The sequence below is a fragment of the Stegostoma tigrinum genome, chromosome 13 (genome assembly GCF_030684315.1).
Source record: "Stegostoma tigrinum isolate sSteTig4 chromosome 13, sSteTig4.hap1, whole genome shotgun sequence".
Lineage (NCBI taxonomy): Eukaryota > Metazoa > Chordata > Chondrichthyes > Orectolobiformes > Stegostomatidae > Stegostoma > Stegostoma tigrinum.
In genome coordinates this window covers 31,252,005-31,268,628 of record NC_081366.1, presented here as the reverse complement: position 1 = coordinate 31,268,628, position 16,624 = coordinate 31,252,005, and the positions used below count along the sequence as shown (strand labels likewise).

At 39.0% G+C, this 16,624-nt stretch overlaps 1 long non-coding RNA gene across 1 annotated transcript; it reads left to right on the top strand.

The window, feature by feature from the left end:
* Positions 1 to 770: 770 nt before the first annotated feature.
* On the top strand, positions 771 to 11,995 carry LOC125458295 (uncharacterized). Its single transcript, XR_007248801.2, has 4 exons — positions 771 to 884; positions 5,056 to 5,139; positions 7,687 to 7,778; positions 11,777 to 11,995. It is a non-coding gene; the product is annotated as an uncharacterized LOC125458295 (long non-coding RNA).
* The last annotated feature ends 4,629 nt before the right edge of the window (positions 11,996 to 16,624 follow it).

Genomic DNA, 16,624 nt, shown 5'->3' with positions numbered 1-16,624 from the left:
TCATTATTCTTAAGGCCAAGAAAATAATGCATTAGAATTTTTTTCCTGAAAATCATTTTTACATGAACCTGACCGTTTAATTAACTGGTCGGCTGGAGGTGTTTTGTTTTGCAGAATATATCACTCTAATTCAATCGAGAAATATTAACCTGAGTATTCCTCCTAGGCCTGTTTAAAGTTCTGATTTTGCAAAACCGATTGGAATTATTAGATACGAAATTACACAGCACAAATTAAGCACCAAATTATAAAAGTAAATATATGATAAATATAGACAGAGAGTTTGGAGTAAAGCAATACAATGTAAATGTGGGGTTTGACGCTGAGAAAAACATGTGTTAGACTGTTTGTGGTGTGTTGTCTGGGGGGTTACCCAGGGAGGTCTGCAAATAGCCTCTGTTAAGCTTCCTAATCACATCCCAAATGCAATTGGAAGGCTCGCCCCGTTATTTGCTGCGGCACTTTCTGAGCTTCTGTGAACCCATTAACAATGGCTTACAGGTAAAGCAACATCGGGATTATTACCAGTAGGTTCAAGCCTTAAACTGACCAAAGCTAAAAGAAAAAAGGGTGGTGGAGGGGGAGAGGAGAGGAGTGGCATAAATCCCGAGCGCCCCGCGGCCAGGCACCTGATTTTTTAAGAGATTGAATTTCAGTTTTAGGATTAAAAGGAAAACGTTTAAGAAATGAAGTCTATAGGCGGGGATGGGGTGATGGGACGAAGGGGTGGGGGATGTATTGGTGGTGGGAGACTCCAAAGCAGCTGTGAAGGATTACTGACAGTCGGCGCCAGATCGAATTGTTCTGTTAAAATTTGTGTTGGAGCAACGCTGGCCTTTGGAGGAGGCAAACCGGAGGAGATTCACCTCAGCCTGCAAGTCAGGGTGAGTGCTTATATGTAACATAACCTTATGTTGTATCGGTTCCCTTTCCCCAGACCCCACCCGAAATAACATGGCACTTTATAACGTTGAGAATGTGGGGGTAAACGTCACTTGTTTTTAATTGGTAACTTTTCCATCTTGTTTCGTGTTCTACTCCTTTGTATGGACGTTTTACAGAAGGTAAATTCTCCAGCCGTTACAGTTGTTTGCACACCGCCACGTTTTGCAAAGTGGCGGGGTCTGCGTTTACTCTTTCCAGTTGCTATCCTGGATTTCTTAGCCGAATTTAACTTCATTGTAAAGTCAGACTGGCGCAGAGACGCATTAAATCTCCCTTACAGAGGAGGTACGGTGGGAAATGTTTGGAAGTGTTAAATAGGTTGCAGCGCGCCTATTTATTGAGCCCTTCCCGTTATCTTCGATCAGTCGGGGTTGAAAATTTTTCAATGAAAATGGGGGTTTTGAAAATTCAACACGCAGCCCGTTTTTCTGGCACTTCAGTGTAATTCTTCCAGCCGTCCACAACGACAGGTTGACCCAAGGACAGTGCAGCTAATCTTTCAATATGCGCTGGGATCATCTTTGTGTTGACAAGATCGAGTGGTTTCTCCAAGTGTCTATAAATTATGAATTCACAATAACATCCCAGTTTGATTTCTTCCAGTTACGGGCGCGATCATAAGAAGGTCGGCGATGATATCTCCTGAGTTATTTTCTTTACTCCATTCGTTTGGAACTACAGAATTAGTTTTACGCCCTTTGTCAGTAACCTCTGTGAACCGAACACGCCGGTGAAATGTTTCTGTTGAAGCAACTGCCTGGAATGCCAATGAATTGTTCTCATTGAGTTCGTAATTATGAGTAAATTCCTTCCATTATACAATATCTGCGAAATTTTTGCACTGTTTTATTTTCAGATTTCTGGTGAAATGAAAGGCTGGGTGCTGGTTAAAAAAAGCAGAAATACATTGTATTATTTCATGTCGTGATCTGTGCAACTAGTTGTTCTTGCTGTTTTAGAATGTATTTCCACGAAAATTGAAAGGTTAGCACTATGTCCCTCCTTGATATTAATCTCAGAAGATAAGGGAGATTATTTTAAAAAAACACAGTTGCATGTTAGAAAATACGAACAGAAGTTTGGCCAATGTATATTTCTCTTTCTTTTTTGTTTATAAACAAAGATAACACTTCGCCTCTGCATTGGGCTGTGTTAGATGTGAAGACTTTAGTGAACCAATTACTGCCAAACTGAGAGTGGGAAAGTCACTGGTAATAATTACAGACGGTTACAGTGGAGAGATGTGTCTTCCTTTGGGTTCCAGTTTGAATTATCGGCCTGGGGCAGGATGGACCCGTCAAATGGCGATGGTTTATTAGTAAGAGGGCGCACTTTCTGCAGTGCCCTGGGAGCTGCCAGAACTGTGACCAGAAGCACAAAAAAAATCCTGTGTAAGTTCGAGGGGGAGGGTAAGTTACAGACTATGAGTGCGTTTAAAACGATCCAAATCAAAGTGGCCTCTGGGGAATATCTGCTTGTTTTCAAATTAAGGATATTTATTTCCTTCTCTTTTGTAATTCTTTAAATAGGGTCAATTTCTGGCTCAGCGTTGCTTAATATTCTAAATAAAATGTTGGAAGTAGTCTGTATAATCAGTTAAAGTGAAACAAATAATGTGTACAAGCGAGGCCGGCTCTAGAACAAGTCTTAGACATTTCCAGATTTTAATCATTTCTACCATTTGTCCTCAAATTCGATAACTCGCCGAAACGAATTTTTAATTGGCCCTTGCTTAGAGATTTGAATCGGATCGAACAATCTTTGGTGATTGAATATTGAATCGGATTAATAATAAAGGCAAGGGAGAGCGGACAAGATCTCCGGCTATACTATGTTGGAATGTTAACGATGGAAACTCAGACGTGCAAGCTAGAGAAGTCTGAAGAGAAGGGAGTTTTACAGTCAATTCACATAAACATTGCCACCGTTGACTTGTCTGAAAAGAATATTCTGATTTGTTATTTGGTGCACTTGATTCCTGTTGTACCTCGGTAATTTTATCAAGATTGGCATCGGTATACGTGCATGTTTAAATATCGTATGCCTTTCTACACATAAAAGTTTTAATTTGTTTTTGTGTGTGCTCGCGTATTTTGTTTTATTTATAGTTTCTTCGATTTGCTGTGTTGTGAAATGCTTGTTAAAAAGTGCGTCTTGACCCAGCCAGCAGGAGCAGCTTTGGTTAATGTCACCGATTTGGCTGCCAAAGTGCACTCGCTTGTTAACTAAAAAAAAATTTAATCCGATTACTACACCGCAAAATGCCCAAAATAGGATTCTAAATGGGGTGGGGAGAACCACGCCTTGGATTCCTTAATGTTGCGCGTGTACACAGCACGCTCGGTCGGCATATTACAGCCGCTGTGATGTTTACACCTGCAGGAGCTGTTGGTATTTATTTCTAAATCGCTGCCAGACCTTCAAGAACATTTGATATGTTCTGGTCCCCGAAATTAATCCACATCAACCTGCTACAACAATTGAATCCAGCAATTGTCTTCTTTTCCAAACACATTTAATTAAATATTTTTTGTTTGCTTTTGTTTTATTAAACGAAGTCACGTTGAATAATTTCCATCAAAAGTAAATCGTCTCTGAGCTAACAAATCTATTACGGATTTAATCCACATGGCTTGTTCTGTATCATTATCTCACGTATACTAATAAATCGGATATCGTCATCTGTCTTCGATATGTCTTCAATTCGAAATGGTCAATATTTCAAATGTCGTTTAGTTTCGATCGCAAGCCACCAATTTACAAATTCCAGTAGGAATTCTGCTAATGATATTAATTACAGCGACAAGTAAAGGATTTCGTACATACACTCTGTTAGGTACGGCCGTGATTACAGTGTCGAATGATCTCGCTTCCTTCAAAGGACCCTAGCACAACAAAATTGAAATTGTGCATTTAATTCAGCAACGCGACTCGCGTACTTCACTGGAACACCATAATCAGGCAAATAATCAGCAGATGCCTCCGTTGAAATCAGATCGTGAACTCTCTTCCGTTGGCGACGCCGATTGCAATTCCCAGTGTCCCTTCCTACCTTGGTGGTAGCATTTATAATTGTGATTTCATTGTAACGATTTGAAAAGCGTTTATTACTGTAATTCCCCCAGAAATGTAACTGGAACCCAGGTTTGGTCACTGGTTAATATTCATGTTACTTATTGCTTTAAAATATTTACGATCGTCTGCAAGAATTAGCAGGTAAGCACCATGTGACAACGTTCCACTGGTAACTGCATAATTTAAACACGAATGTTACTATTTTTATTTCCTAAGACTTTTTTTTTAAAATACTGCATTAGCAACACTGCAATAACATTTAAAAAACTGGACTTATAACTATTGGGGCATAAAATTGAAATAATTATGGCTGATAAAGATACACAATTAACTGAGACGCAGGAAGAAGGCTAACGCCGCAATAAACATGAAAGCCAAAGACATTGCAGTTGATTGAAAGTAAATCAATTACCGGTGTATCTGGAACACACGCTGTAAACACATCAGAACACAACAGTGCTCAATTCTACTTGCACATACAGTATTTGATACACACTTTGAACATTGATAGCAATTGACTCGAGTTTTGAATTTTAGAGAAAAATCAAACTAAGTGCAACCTGACAAAAGATACTTCCCAGATTTTTCGATAGCAATTTTGCATACACCCTACCCTTCCCAAAGCATCCGAGTTCCATTCTGTTTGGTCTAATGTAATTCCGATCCATCTAAGAGTCCCTTATTTCATGCTTTACACGTAGACTTTCTGCGGTGTAGTAAAAGCAACTTTCAAATCTGGAAATGACAAATAAATCTGATTCACTGTCTGCTGTTATTCTCTTACATTGCGGGCGCATGACCGGCAAACTGAATGGATAACCTGGGAGTTGGTTCCCAGTCTGATTCCCAAAATGCGCTGTAGCCAGCTGGTGTGAGATCATATTTGGTGGATAGTCTCACGCGCCCGGGCTTTGTTCAGAACTTGGCGGAACTTCAGCCACGCTGTTTGTTTTAAGGATGCCCTTACGTTCTGTTGGATCTTCTGGGAGCTTTTTATATTTAGTATGGTTTCTCTCTCTCTCTCTCTCTCTTCAGACTGCAACTGTTTTGACACCATGACGTAACCAGTGTAAGACTCTTTTTATCAGGGAGGCAAACCGATTGGGCACTCTCATTCCGGTCAGTGTACTTTAAAATTACGCTTCGTGTTACTTGTACATAGAAAACAATGTGCTTTTGGCGTTCTTGTGTTAATAAACGACGGCCCGTAGGTTTACGTATGGAACACATCACCTCAATCCCAGCATTATATCGGTTGATGACTACACATCACAAGAGAAATATCGCTGTCAGGGTTTTCTAAAATGCCTTAATTTATGTTAAATCTTGTAAATAAAACTTGCAGTTACAAAGCTGTAGTCAACGCTGCCCTAACTAAAATAAACGATCATTTTATTTAACTGAGTATTTACAATATATAACTATGTACCTATTTTCAAAAGTTTTGCTCTGCCCTACCAGTAAAAGTTGGAGACACAACTCTGCCTACAGCACTCCAAAAGTGTTACCACGATTATTTCGTCCCTAACCCCAAGAAAAACAGCGTAAATGTCAGGGTGTCAAAGTTTCTTTGTTTAAACCGCTTATTGGTACTTTTCAGAATTTTGTTTGTCAGCGACAGAAGAGAAAGACGAGTGTAGGCCATGTGCAAATGCTGAAGGATGCCAAGAGTATCGTATTTTGTAACGAATAAATTCGTTTTCTTGACTTCCTGGGATTTCAGATATGTTGAGCTGACAGCTGCTGGGATGGGAAGGAAGGCGGTGAAAGCAGATACGATCACGAGATTATTCTGCTGCTTATTGTAGGGTATTAGAAATATCTGCAGGAAAGGATTGAAGGTTGTTCTGCCGCTGTTGGTGAGTAATAGGAATATCTGTGGGAAGGATTGAAGAGTGAACTCGTGCTATGCACTAACGTGTGAAGTAATGTGTTCCAGAGAGAATGAAACAGTGCGGTACAATCAATGGGCTCCTGCCAATAAATGCACAAGGCGCTCTGGTTATTTATTATGATCCACGATGTAAATATCTCTCCAAAAGACTTGAACATCATCACATCTCCATCAAGAGAACAAAAACAGAAATTGCTGTAAAATCTCAGTACGTCTGGCAGCATCTGTGGAGAGAAATCAAAGTTAACGTTTTGGGTTCAGTGACCCTTCCTCAGAACTGGTGGCAGCTGGGAAAAAGTTTGGGGGGCTTTATGTAGAAGGTAGTGAGAGAGACGGGGTTAAGGAGTAAACGACGGATGGAGATAGAGCCCAAAGAGGGAGAAAAACAGTCGGCCAAAGGAGTGGATAACAGTCAGCCTAAGAGAATGAGTAGCTGCTCATGGGTGGCTATTTGTGGCTACCAACAGGTAGTGTGTAATAGCAGACCATGTGACAACAAGGCCTGGTGTGTGGGGGTTGGGATTAGGACACGGGAGAAGGCGCAACAAGCCCTAAAGTTGTTGAACTTGATATTGACTCCACAAGGCTGTAGAGATCCCAAGCGGAAAAGGAGGTGCTGCTTTTTCACCCTGCACTGAGCTTCGCTGGAGCTCTGCAGCAAGCCTGAAGCAGAAATGTTGGCCAGGGAATAGGGTGATGTGTTGAAGTGATCGGCAGCTGGAAGATCACGGTCTTTTTTTTTGCGGAGGAACGGAGGTGTTCTGCTTCAAACCTGTTGTATCTGCTATCATTTTGATTTGTGAAGTATAGGCCATATTTGGCTTTAATTCTGCAAAACCAGCATCGGCACGAGAACTGCACTGCAAAATAGTTTTTGTTTTAATCTGAATAGTTGCTAGCACTATTTGAACATGTCTTTCCGATTGTTTTTTAAATTCGCATTGATTTCCCATTTTTACTTTTGCGCCTTTTGCTTTAATAATTACGACCAGCATATCCATGCTCACAGTGATGTTATGTGTTAGCATTCTTGTATTCATTTTCGTCCATCTTTGTTACCAATTATTTCCTCACCATTGGATGTCAAGCGACTTCATAAGCGAATTTGTACAAGGCAAAAGATGATCATTTGTTAACAGTCAAGAAATTCAACAAAACCGCGAGCCGAGGGAATTGGCACATAACGAGCAGGTTTTGTTGCTGTGGAAATGAAAATTTACCTGGTACCTACACCGACTGACACCACCTCCACCTCACGCAGTGTTCTGTGTGGTCTACTTCACGACAGCCTTATGTCTATGCCTTAAAGCAAGGCTTACTCAAGGATGTCAGCAAAGTAAAATAGAAGATACAAAAAAAATACATTGCACGCAAATGTTCTAAGTGAATAAATTTCCCAGGATAGGTGGGTGGAGGGACGGGAGTGGAGGTTGGGAATTAACTTCGAGATGTTCATTGCATTTATCGATCATAACTATTAGACAATGAACACAGAAAATTCCAAGAGCGGTATTTACATCAAAAGTAGATCCTCTCATTTGGTGTTAACACATAATTTATTGCTTTTTTTTCTCGTGATGAAGTCAGATGAATCACCCACAGATCTCAGCCCAACCTTACAGTTTATTAATATTACAAGCGGCTTAACCACAGTCTGCTGCGAGCAAGTTGAGTGAATGCAGCTATAGTATCTTATTATTAATATATTATCTTTTCCTACAACTCCATTGACTGTTAATTTTCAATCTCTCTCTCTCTCATAACTCATGCAGATTACAATGCCAGCACTTTTACCATACCATCCCAATTCACCATTAATAGATGTGATTCGGAACAGGGAAGGTCACCCAATTCTACAATTCAGGTGGGTCGTCTTTCCAGCCAGATCCAGAGATTTCCCAAGCCAGCATACAAATCAATCCAGCTTTAGCAGCCCTTGATGGACACGATGCATGACTAGGAGCCCTAGGCAACTTTAATGACCAATTAATTTACTTATTGTCTAGTCAGCAATTTCTTAAAGGAAGTTATCAGATGTGGGCATACTAGCAAGGTTAACATTTATTTTCTATCCTAAGTTATCCTTGAGAAGGTGGCAAATAGAAATAGAACCAGTATAGGAAATGGGAGGTCATACTGTGATTGTACAGGACATTGGTTACACCACTTTTGGGATACTGGGTTCAATTCCAGTCACTCTGCTGCAGGAAGGAAGTTGTGAAACTTGAAAGAGTTCAGAAAAGATTTACAAGGATTTTGTCAGGTTTGGACGGTTTGAGATATAGGGAGAGGCTGAATAGGCTGGGGCTATTTTCCCTGGACGATGGGCAGCCAAGAGGTGACCTTACAGTGGTTTAGGAATTGAGGGGCAGGGATAAGGTAAATAGTCAAAGTCTTTTCATGGTGGTGGTGGAGTCCAAAACTAGAGAGCATAGGTTTAGGGTGAGAACGGAAAATGGAAAGGTTTAAAAATGACCTAAGTGGCAACCTTTTCATGCAAGGGGTGATACGTGTACGCCACAAGCTTCCAGAGGTAGTTGTGGAAGCTGGTACAATTACAACATTTAAAAGGCATCTGGATGAATAGGGAAGATTTAGAGGAATATGGGCCAAATGCTGGCAAATAGATCTACATTTATCTAGGATATCTGGTCAGCATGGATGAGTTGGACTGAAGGGTATGTTTCTGTGCTGTACATCTCTATGATTCTATGACACTAAGTGACTTGCTAAGCCATTTCAAAGAAGTTGGTTAAGAGTCCATACATTATTATGTGTTGGAATCATCTGTATACCAGTTAAGGATGGCAGATTTTCTTCCATGCATGACATAAATAAGTGAATCAGGTAGGTTCTTAAGAAAACCCAGTAAATTCATAGTACTGATACTCATTTTTCATTCCAGATTTATTTAAATGTAATATGTGAATTCCCCAGCTATGGTGGTGAAACTTGAATTAGTTTCCTTAGACACTTAATCAAGGTTGCTGGTTCAGGAGTCTTGCCACATAGGCCATATGCTTTCAAATCTGTAGCACAGCCAGATTTAAATAATAAGTATGTTTCCAATCAGGCAGAAACAATACCTAAATAAACTTGTTCAAGTAGCATTTTATTCTTAGATCATCTGTACTTAACCTCTTTTAAAATATAAGATTAGTAACTCTGAAATCTAACTTTATTTTGTTTATAAATGTTTTAATTCATATACCTTTTATATCCATTTTCCCTTTCCTTCACCATTGCAATGAAATATCACCTGCTAAGTATGAAATGCAATAAAATGCCAACTGCTTTTTGACTGGTATTATGACTGATCAGTTGCACACCCAAGATGTGCAGCTAAACTAGGTCAATAGTAATTGAGAACACACCTTCAATATATTAATTCAGAAAACTTCTCTGGGCATTTTAATAATACAGCAGTTTACTCCGGTATCCATTGACCTATTGAAACAACCAGAACAGACTGTTCAATTTTTTTCTTCTCCTAGTGAGATATAATGATTCTGAATACAAATTTTGAGTAGTCTGAGACTAATGTCGATTGGAAGTTGTACTACTTTGCTGTCAGTCACAGATTAATAGTTGAACTCTTGCTGTTATGCCAGAAGGTTATGGGTTCAAGCCTCACTTCGGCGATGTGATCACATAATCCAGGCTGACAGCACTGTGGCAATTTTTCACTTTCACTTCAGTTCTCTTTTTGACTAAATATTGTAAATCCATTCCCCTTCCATTTTCTATAGCCAATGCAATGGACACAGCTGATCCCATAGCATTCTTTGAAAAAAGGCAGAAAGTCTACACACTACACTCAATTTAAAAGAACTATGTGCTTGTCACCTATTCACTTCACTGACCATATCTGTAGAATCAGCATTTACTCATTGTTTGCAAGGTCACAACAATGTCAGAAATTTGCTGATGTCAATAGTATATACATTGTTGAATTTAAACACAGTGATAAATCAATAGACTAGGGCAATTCAAACTGAAATTAATTTAGACAATTTCTGATAGTTGCTGATTTGGTATATCTTCAAAGAATAAACATGCCTTTAGCTTGAAGCCAAATTAGTAACCTTGTTCAAAAGGTTTTAAAACTGTTGACAATGAAATTTTACAATTAGATGTTATGGCATGGATCGTAAAGCACTTTTTATGTAAAAAGTAGAAGGTGCTATCATTGCATGCCCAATCTTGATATTGACAATAAGCACCCAAAATGCCAAACAGTTGATGAAGAACTATAACAGCAGGAGTGCTCCCCTATATCCACAAGCAGTACAGTACCCATACCATCCCAATTCCTATTTCTCTAGATAAAAAAAAGAACTATGGATGCTGGAAGTCTGAAGCAAAAACAGAAATTGCTGGAAAATGTCATCAGATCTGGCAGCATCAGTGGAGAGAAATCAGAGCTAACCTATCAGGTCCAGTGATCCTACTTCAAAACTCCTACTCCTCTACCGTGAGATAGTAGGAACTGCCGATGCTGGAGTCTGAGATAACAAGGAGTCTACCATACTGTCTATTCCAACTTCTTTCTTGATGGACATCATCAATGTCAGCATTGCAAATTGCCTGACTTTGGCATTTGCAATGTATGAACAGCTTGTAGAAGTGTAACAAGTGACAACTGCAGGTGCACAAAATGTCAATGAAGCTCAACCTCAATTTTGAGCAAGCTTATGACTTTCCATTTGGGGCACTTAGTGCCTTTAAACATTTTGATCATCCTGTCCAGAAAATTATTATACACCTCTGGAGCACATGGTATTTGACCCAAATCATTTGGCAGAGGCAGGGTCACTAGCACTGCACCACAAAAACTCCTAAATATATTATCTGTATGGCGTCCAGACATAGACCAAACATATTTCAAATCAGACCAACAATCACATCTGGCAATGGAATACTGCATCCTTTTAGGTGAGCTATTCCAATGCACACCTGTATTGATTCAGCACGTTTGACTTCTGCTTTGTAATTCAGTATTGAACTTGAGTTTTTTAAGAAGTCTCACAATCTAAAGAGAAATAAAGTCCCTTGCATCATAATGGAAAATACGCAAGATGTTAACTTCTCAGAACAAAGAGATCATTAGATAACAAGGGGTGCAACGATTATTGTCAACAAGTTTCTGCAGAGTTGTTTACTGTGTTTTGCAGGAGAAAATATCAACTTCATAAAAATGCAAACTTTGCTTTCTATCTGCAACCAAACTCTGGCTTTTGTTAAATATTTGAGAGAAAACATCATTATAACTGAAACCAAAGCATAACCTGAATTAAAACTTCAAAGTATCCCATGTACCTGTAGTAATTTTAAAATGATACATATGCAGATCAAGATAGTAAATTAGTTGTTTAATAATAATGGTATTTAATTATTTCACAATTTCTGATATTCTCCAGAGTAAATTTATGATGAGCACAAATTAGTCACATACTTATTCAATAATTTAAATATACCATTATAACTCATGTGTGTGGGTGTTTCTTTCAATCTCTGCTCTTCTCCATCCAAATTTTCTTTGTCTTTGGCTTTCCTTTTGCCTTATTTTTCAATTTCTTCTTTTGTTTTAGCCTTACTCTTTCTCTTCTGGACTTGGTTCTGTAACAACTGAATGTTTGTCGACTATGTACATAGAATGCAACATCCCTGAGTCCTCGGAGGCTGGTTCCACATCCATATTGCATGCTATTATTTGTCTCTTTCACTGTATTATGATTCTCTAGATTTTGACTTTTTAGCATCTTTAGTATATTGATGTGCAGGCGATCATGCTCCATGGAGAGTACAGAAAGCACAAACTTACATTTGCAGTGCTTGAAAGCTTTGTGACTTGTTTTTCAGACCAGTGGAAAAATGATAATTGGTTTTAAACAGAATTTCAGTAGCTGATAAGCCACCCAATAGCACATACCAAAGGAACAGACAGAATCATCTGAACACTCATGTCTATCAAACTCCATAAACAGGTATTTCTCTATGTTTTAATGAGGTCTATGTTTCTAATGCATTTATAGTAGCAATAAAACCTCCTGTACAATGTGTTCATTGTAATTAATGTGAAGATGATAGATGCAGATTTGACAAATTTGCTCCTTCTCTGGCACAAGTTCAATAAAACTACGTATTTTCTCTTGCCAATTTTCTCTTCCCCCCCTCCTGATGGTTATTACCTACATTCAGATGCAAGTCTTGACAATGATGGGCAATGATATTAAATCACTGGAGTGTTATCATTGAGTCCAATCTTGCTCTTTGCCTAAAGTCTAGACGCGTGCACTTGAAACATTATTGAATTATTGAAACATCACAATTAGAGAAGGAAATCTGTGCCAATTTTCTCCTCCTTACCCCAGCAGTGCTGTGGTCAATACTTCCCAAGCTGAGAATAAAGAGCTCAGTACAGACTGTGGATTCATCTGGGAAATGTTCTGTACAATGTGACACAGCTACTCACTGAACCATCAGGGAGATTTCATGTCAGATTAAGACCTGGGATAGTATACTTGAAAAGTGTGGTGGTGTATTACTGAGGTTGAATGCTTCCAGTACAACTAGCTTTTATTTTAAAGAGGATGCAATAATAGAATCTTGGGGTGGTGTGAGGGTATCCTTCAACATATGGGATCCTGAGCTTTATAAGTAGAGGCATAGGGTAGCAAAATCATGCTAAAATTGTAAACAAAAAGCTGTTTGGCCACATTTGTAAGAGTGATACACTAGTTCAAAGTTTATTTTTATTATTCATTCATGGGATGTAGGCAACGTTGGCTAAGCATTCATTTCCATCCCTAATTGCCCTGGAGAAGGTGTTGATGAGCAAGCTGTACATGGCTATGCATCAGGAAGAAAAACCCTGCTGACATCCATGATCCACCATGAAATCCAAGGCCATAAAGCCTGTGCCAATAATTCTGAACCATCAGGATTGGTCCTTGGTATTCTTGCAGTAGGTTCCATGGCATCAGAGCTCCAACATTTAATTGAATGCAAGTCTAGCACAAGGAAGCAGTTTTGGGGAGGGGGAAGAGGCCTGGCCACAATCCAAAAGTTCTAGGAGTGGAGAGTTTACAGCTTACAGACAGCAGTTCCCAGGTGGATCAGGTGGCATGAGGTCTAGGAATCAAGTAGGCATTCCAGTAGGGCATAGTGTAAAATAGAAAGTTACTTTTTATTTACGTTCTTTAAAAAATATTTTAAACTTAACAAGAGAACAACATCCAAAAGAAATCTTTGGGCTCTGTAAAAAAGAAATACTGTGTGCATTTCAAAAATATAGGGCTTTCTGAGATCATCAAACCTGAAATGCCATCTTCAATAAATGAACAGCAAGGACAAATTGATGAGATTTACACTTATGAAACAGATGATTTCCCATGCAATGTTTGCTCTAAAACAAAGACAAAGGTGAGTTCAGCTTTGGGAAAAAGTGGTAGCATTGAAAATTAGACTACCTAAAATGGCATTTCAACCTAACAAGTGTACATGCATTTTGTTTCTAGTTTACAAAACCACAACAAAAGCAGATTTTTTAAAATGCTTACTGGAAGACCAGGTGATTGTGAGGTGGGGGTGGAGTGTACAGTGCAAAAGATCTACCCAGTATGGTGAAAGTTCTGATTAATCCTTGCAGTAATGATGAATGAGTCCATGCTATCTGTGCAAGACAGTCATGATCAAGTGCTAAGATATATAGCAATTCCTGAGAGCTGGCGCAGCAAGAATTACACCTTTGTATTTGTGAAATGCATTACACCATACAGTAAGCTTTTGGATGAATTGCACAAATCATGTTTCCATAAGTTGATAATAGATTAAAGTACAGATATTTCAGTGCAAAAATATTGGAATTTGTATGTCAAGTTTCAACCAGAATCTGAAGTTGTTTACAATACTGTCTTTGCCAGAAGTTTGAAACTGACAACTTGCAACAGTGTCTCCATTGTAACAGCATCAAAGCAATTCTATGTTAACAATGACCTTAATTTACAGAAGGTGGTGATATTTACATAAGAGATTCTGTTACGTTTGTAAAGAAAAATGGAGTAGCAGCAGTATTGCGATGTGAAATCAAACATTTGTCAGAAAAACAATCCATTGTTCACACAGAAGATTTTGGAATGGATGTTGGATGGAAACTGTCACAATTTCACAAGTATTGAAATGCATCTCAGAATACTGCATACAATATTCAATGGGCCATTCTTGAAGAAAGGGAATTTGAAGAACTTGCCAAATTCCCAGTGTGTGATGCAATGGCATTTTTACTTCTGAATGAAATGAGATGGCTGACAAGACATTTTCAGTAAGAGCAATAACACAAAGCTTTAATGTTTTGATCGACTACTGCTCGGTGCAATGCAAATTCTTTCAGAGAAGCTGTTTAAGAACAATTGAAGCAATGCAATTTGCAAAGGCCAAGTTTAATAAACTGCAGACTCAGCATCTAGTTGAAAATTGTTATTGCATGTTCTGGATGAAAGGGTTCTGCTTAAGCAGTGCTGCCATTACTGCTGCAATCCTTCATTTATTTGACAACTATGCAACCACCTGGATTGTAAACTTCCAGAAGAGAAATTACTGAACTGGCATGCATTTGATCAGGCTGTAATCACCACAACAAATGATTGTGAATTTGGAAAATACAACATTTTGCAACTGACATTGAAATGTTCCACTTGCACAAAACAATGATGAAAGTGGCCATAGAGATATGTGAACAATACTCTGATTTAAATGTATACACTTAGTAATTTTGTGAATTATGCCCTAAAAGTTGACCAGTTTCATGAAATGTCCACTCATCTGGACATTTGCGCAACATTGGCTGGCCAACAGAAGACAGCGAGTGGTAGTAGAAGGAAAATATTCTGCCTGGAAGTCAGTGGTGAGTGGAGTTCCACAGGGCTCTGTCCTTGGGCCGCTACTGTTTGTAATTTTTATTAATGACTTGGATGAGTGGATTGAAGGATGGGTCAGCAAGTTTGCAGACGACACAAAGGTTGGAGGTGTTGTTGACAGTATTGAGGGCTGTTGTAGGCTGCAGCGGGACATTGACAGGATGCAGAGATGGGCTGAGAAGTGGCAGATGGAGTTCAACCTGGATAAATGCGAGGTGATGCATTTTGGAAGGTCGAATTTGAAAGCTGAGTACAGGATTAAGGATAGGATTCTTGGCAGTGTGGAGGAACAGAGGGATCTTGGTGTGCAGATACATAGATCCCTTAAAATGGCCACCCAAGTGGACAGGGTTGTTAAGAAAGCATATGGTGTTTTGGCTTTCATTAACAGGGGGATTGAGTTTAAGAGTCGTGAGATCTTGTTGCAGCTCTATAAAACTTTGGTTAGACCGCACTTAGAATACTGCGTCCAGTTCTGGTCGCCGTATTATAGGAAAGATGTGGATGCTTTGGAGAGGGTTCAGAGGAGGTTTACCAGGATGCTGCCTGGACTGGAGGGCTTATCTTATGAAGAGAGGTTGACTGAGCTTGGACTTTTTTCATTGGAGAAAAGGAGGAGGAGAGGGGACCTAATTGAGGTATACAAGATAATGAGAGGCATAGACAGAGTTGATAGCCAGAGACTATTTCCCAGGGCAGAAATGGCTAACACGAAGGGTCATAGTTTTAAGCTGGTTGGAGGAAAGTATAGAGGGGATGTCAGAGGCAGGTTCTTTACATAGAGAGTTTGAGAGCATGGAATGCGTTGCCAGCAGCAGTTGTGGAAGCAAGGTCATTGGGGACATTTAAGAGACTGCTGGACATGCATATGGTCACAGAAATTTGAGGGTGCATACATGAGGATCAATGGTCAGCACAACATCGTGGGCTGAAGGGCCTGTTCTGTGCTGTACTATTCTATGTTCTAACATTTCAGGCATCAAGTGCTGACTGTGAGAATGTATTTACCCTCATTAACTTGATTAAGATTAAATGTAAATCCACATATAGTTTGGAAATAGATCTTTTGGATAATTAGATGTCATAAATTTCCCATGGACAAAATACTATCCATTGGTAGCAAATAAAGATGGGTTGAAACAGTCAAAAAAGGAGTGAAGAAACTCTAACATCATCTTTTGTTTACATATTTTACATGATATATGTAGCATTGTCATTAAACATGTGGGCAGATCTTTCAGCTGTGCAGACAATTTGTTTATGTTAGTAGGTATCTATAAAACAATTAAGCCATAGCTATAAAATAATATAAATACACACTTTTAATAGTTAATAAACACACTTTAAAAGTGCCATTTGATTTCTAATCAATGGATGTTCTTGACTAAATATACTGCTTGGAGTTCTCAGATCTGTGCACAAGCACCACAAATGTAAAGCTGAGTTCCTGAACCGTTGCAGTTCTTGGGGTGTTAGAAAGAAAATTCCAGGATTTTGATCCAGAGGCAGTGAAGGAACAGCAATATAGGTCCAAGTAAGGATGGTGATTGCTTTTAGGGGAACCTAGTTACTATACTTCTATAAGTATCATTTTTTTCCGAGTGCCATACTCCTCCAAAAGATCCACTATTTAAGGTTAATCTGTTCCAAAACTTTGCTAACTATGTAATGTTATGATAAAATAGCCGTCTGTCTATGCCAGCTTGTTAATTCGTGTGTCATTCAGAACACAATTCCTGGGTGTACTGGACGAAGTTCATACAAAGTCCAGTCATGTGATGATCTCTATGTC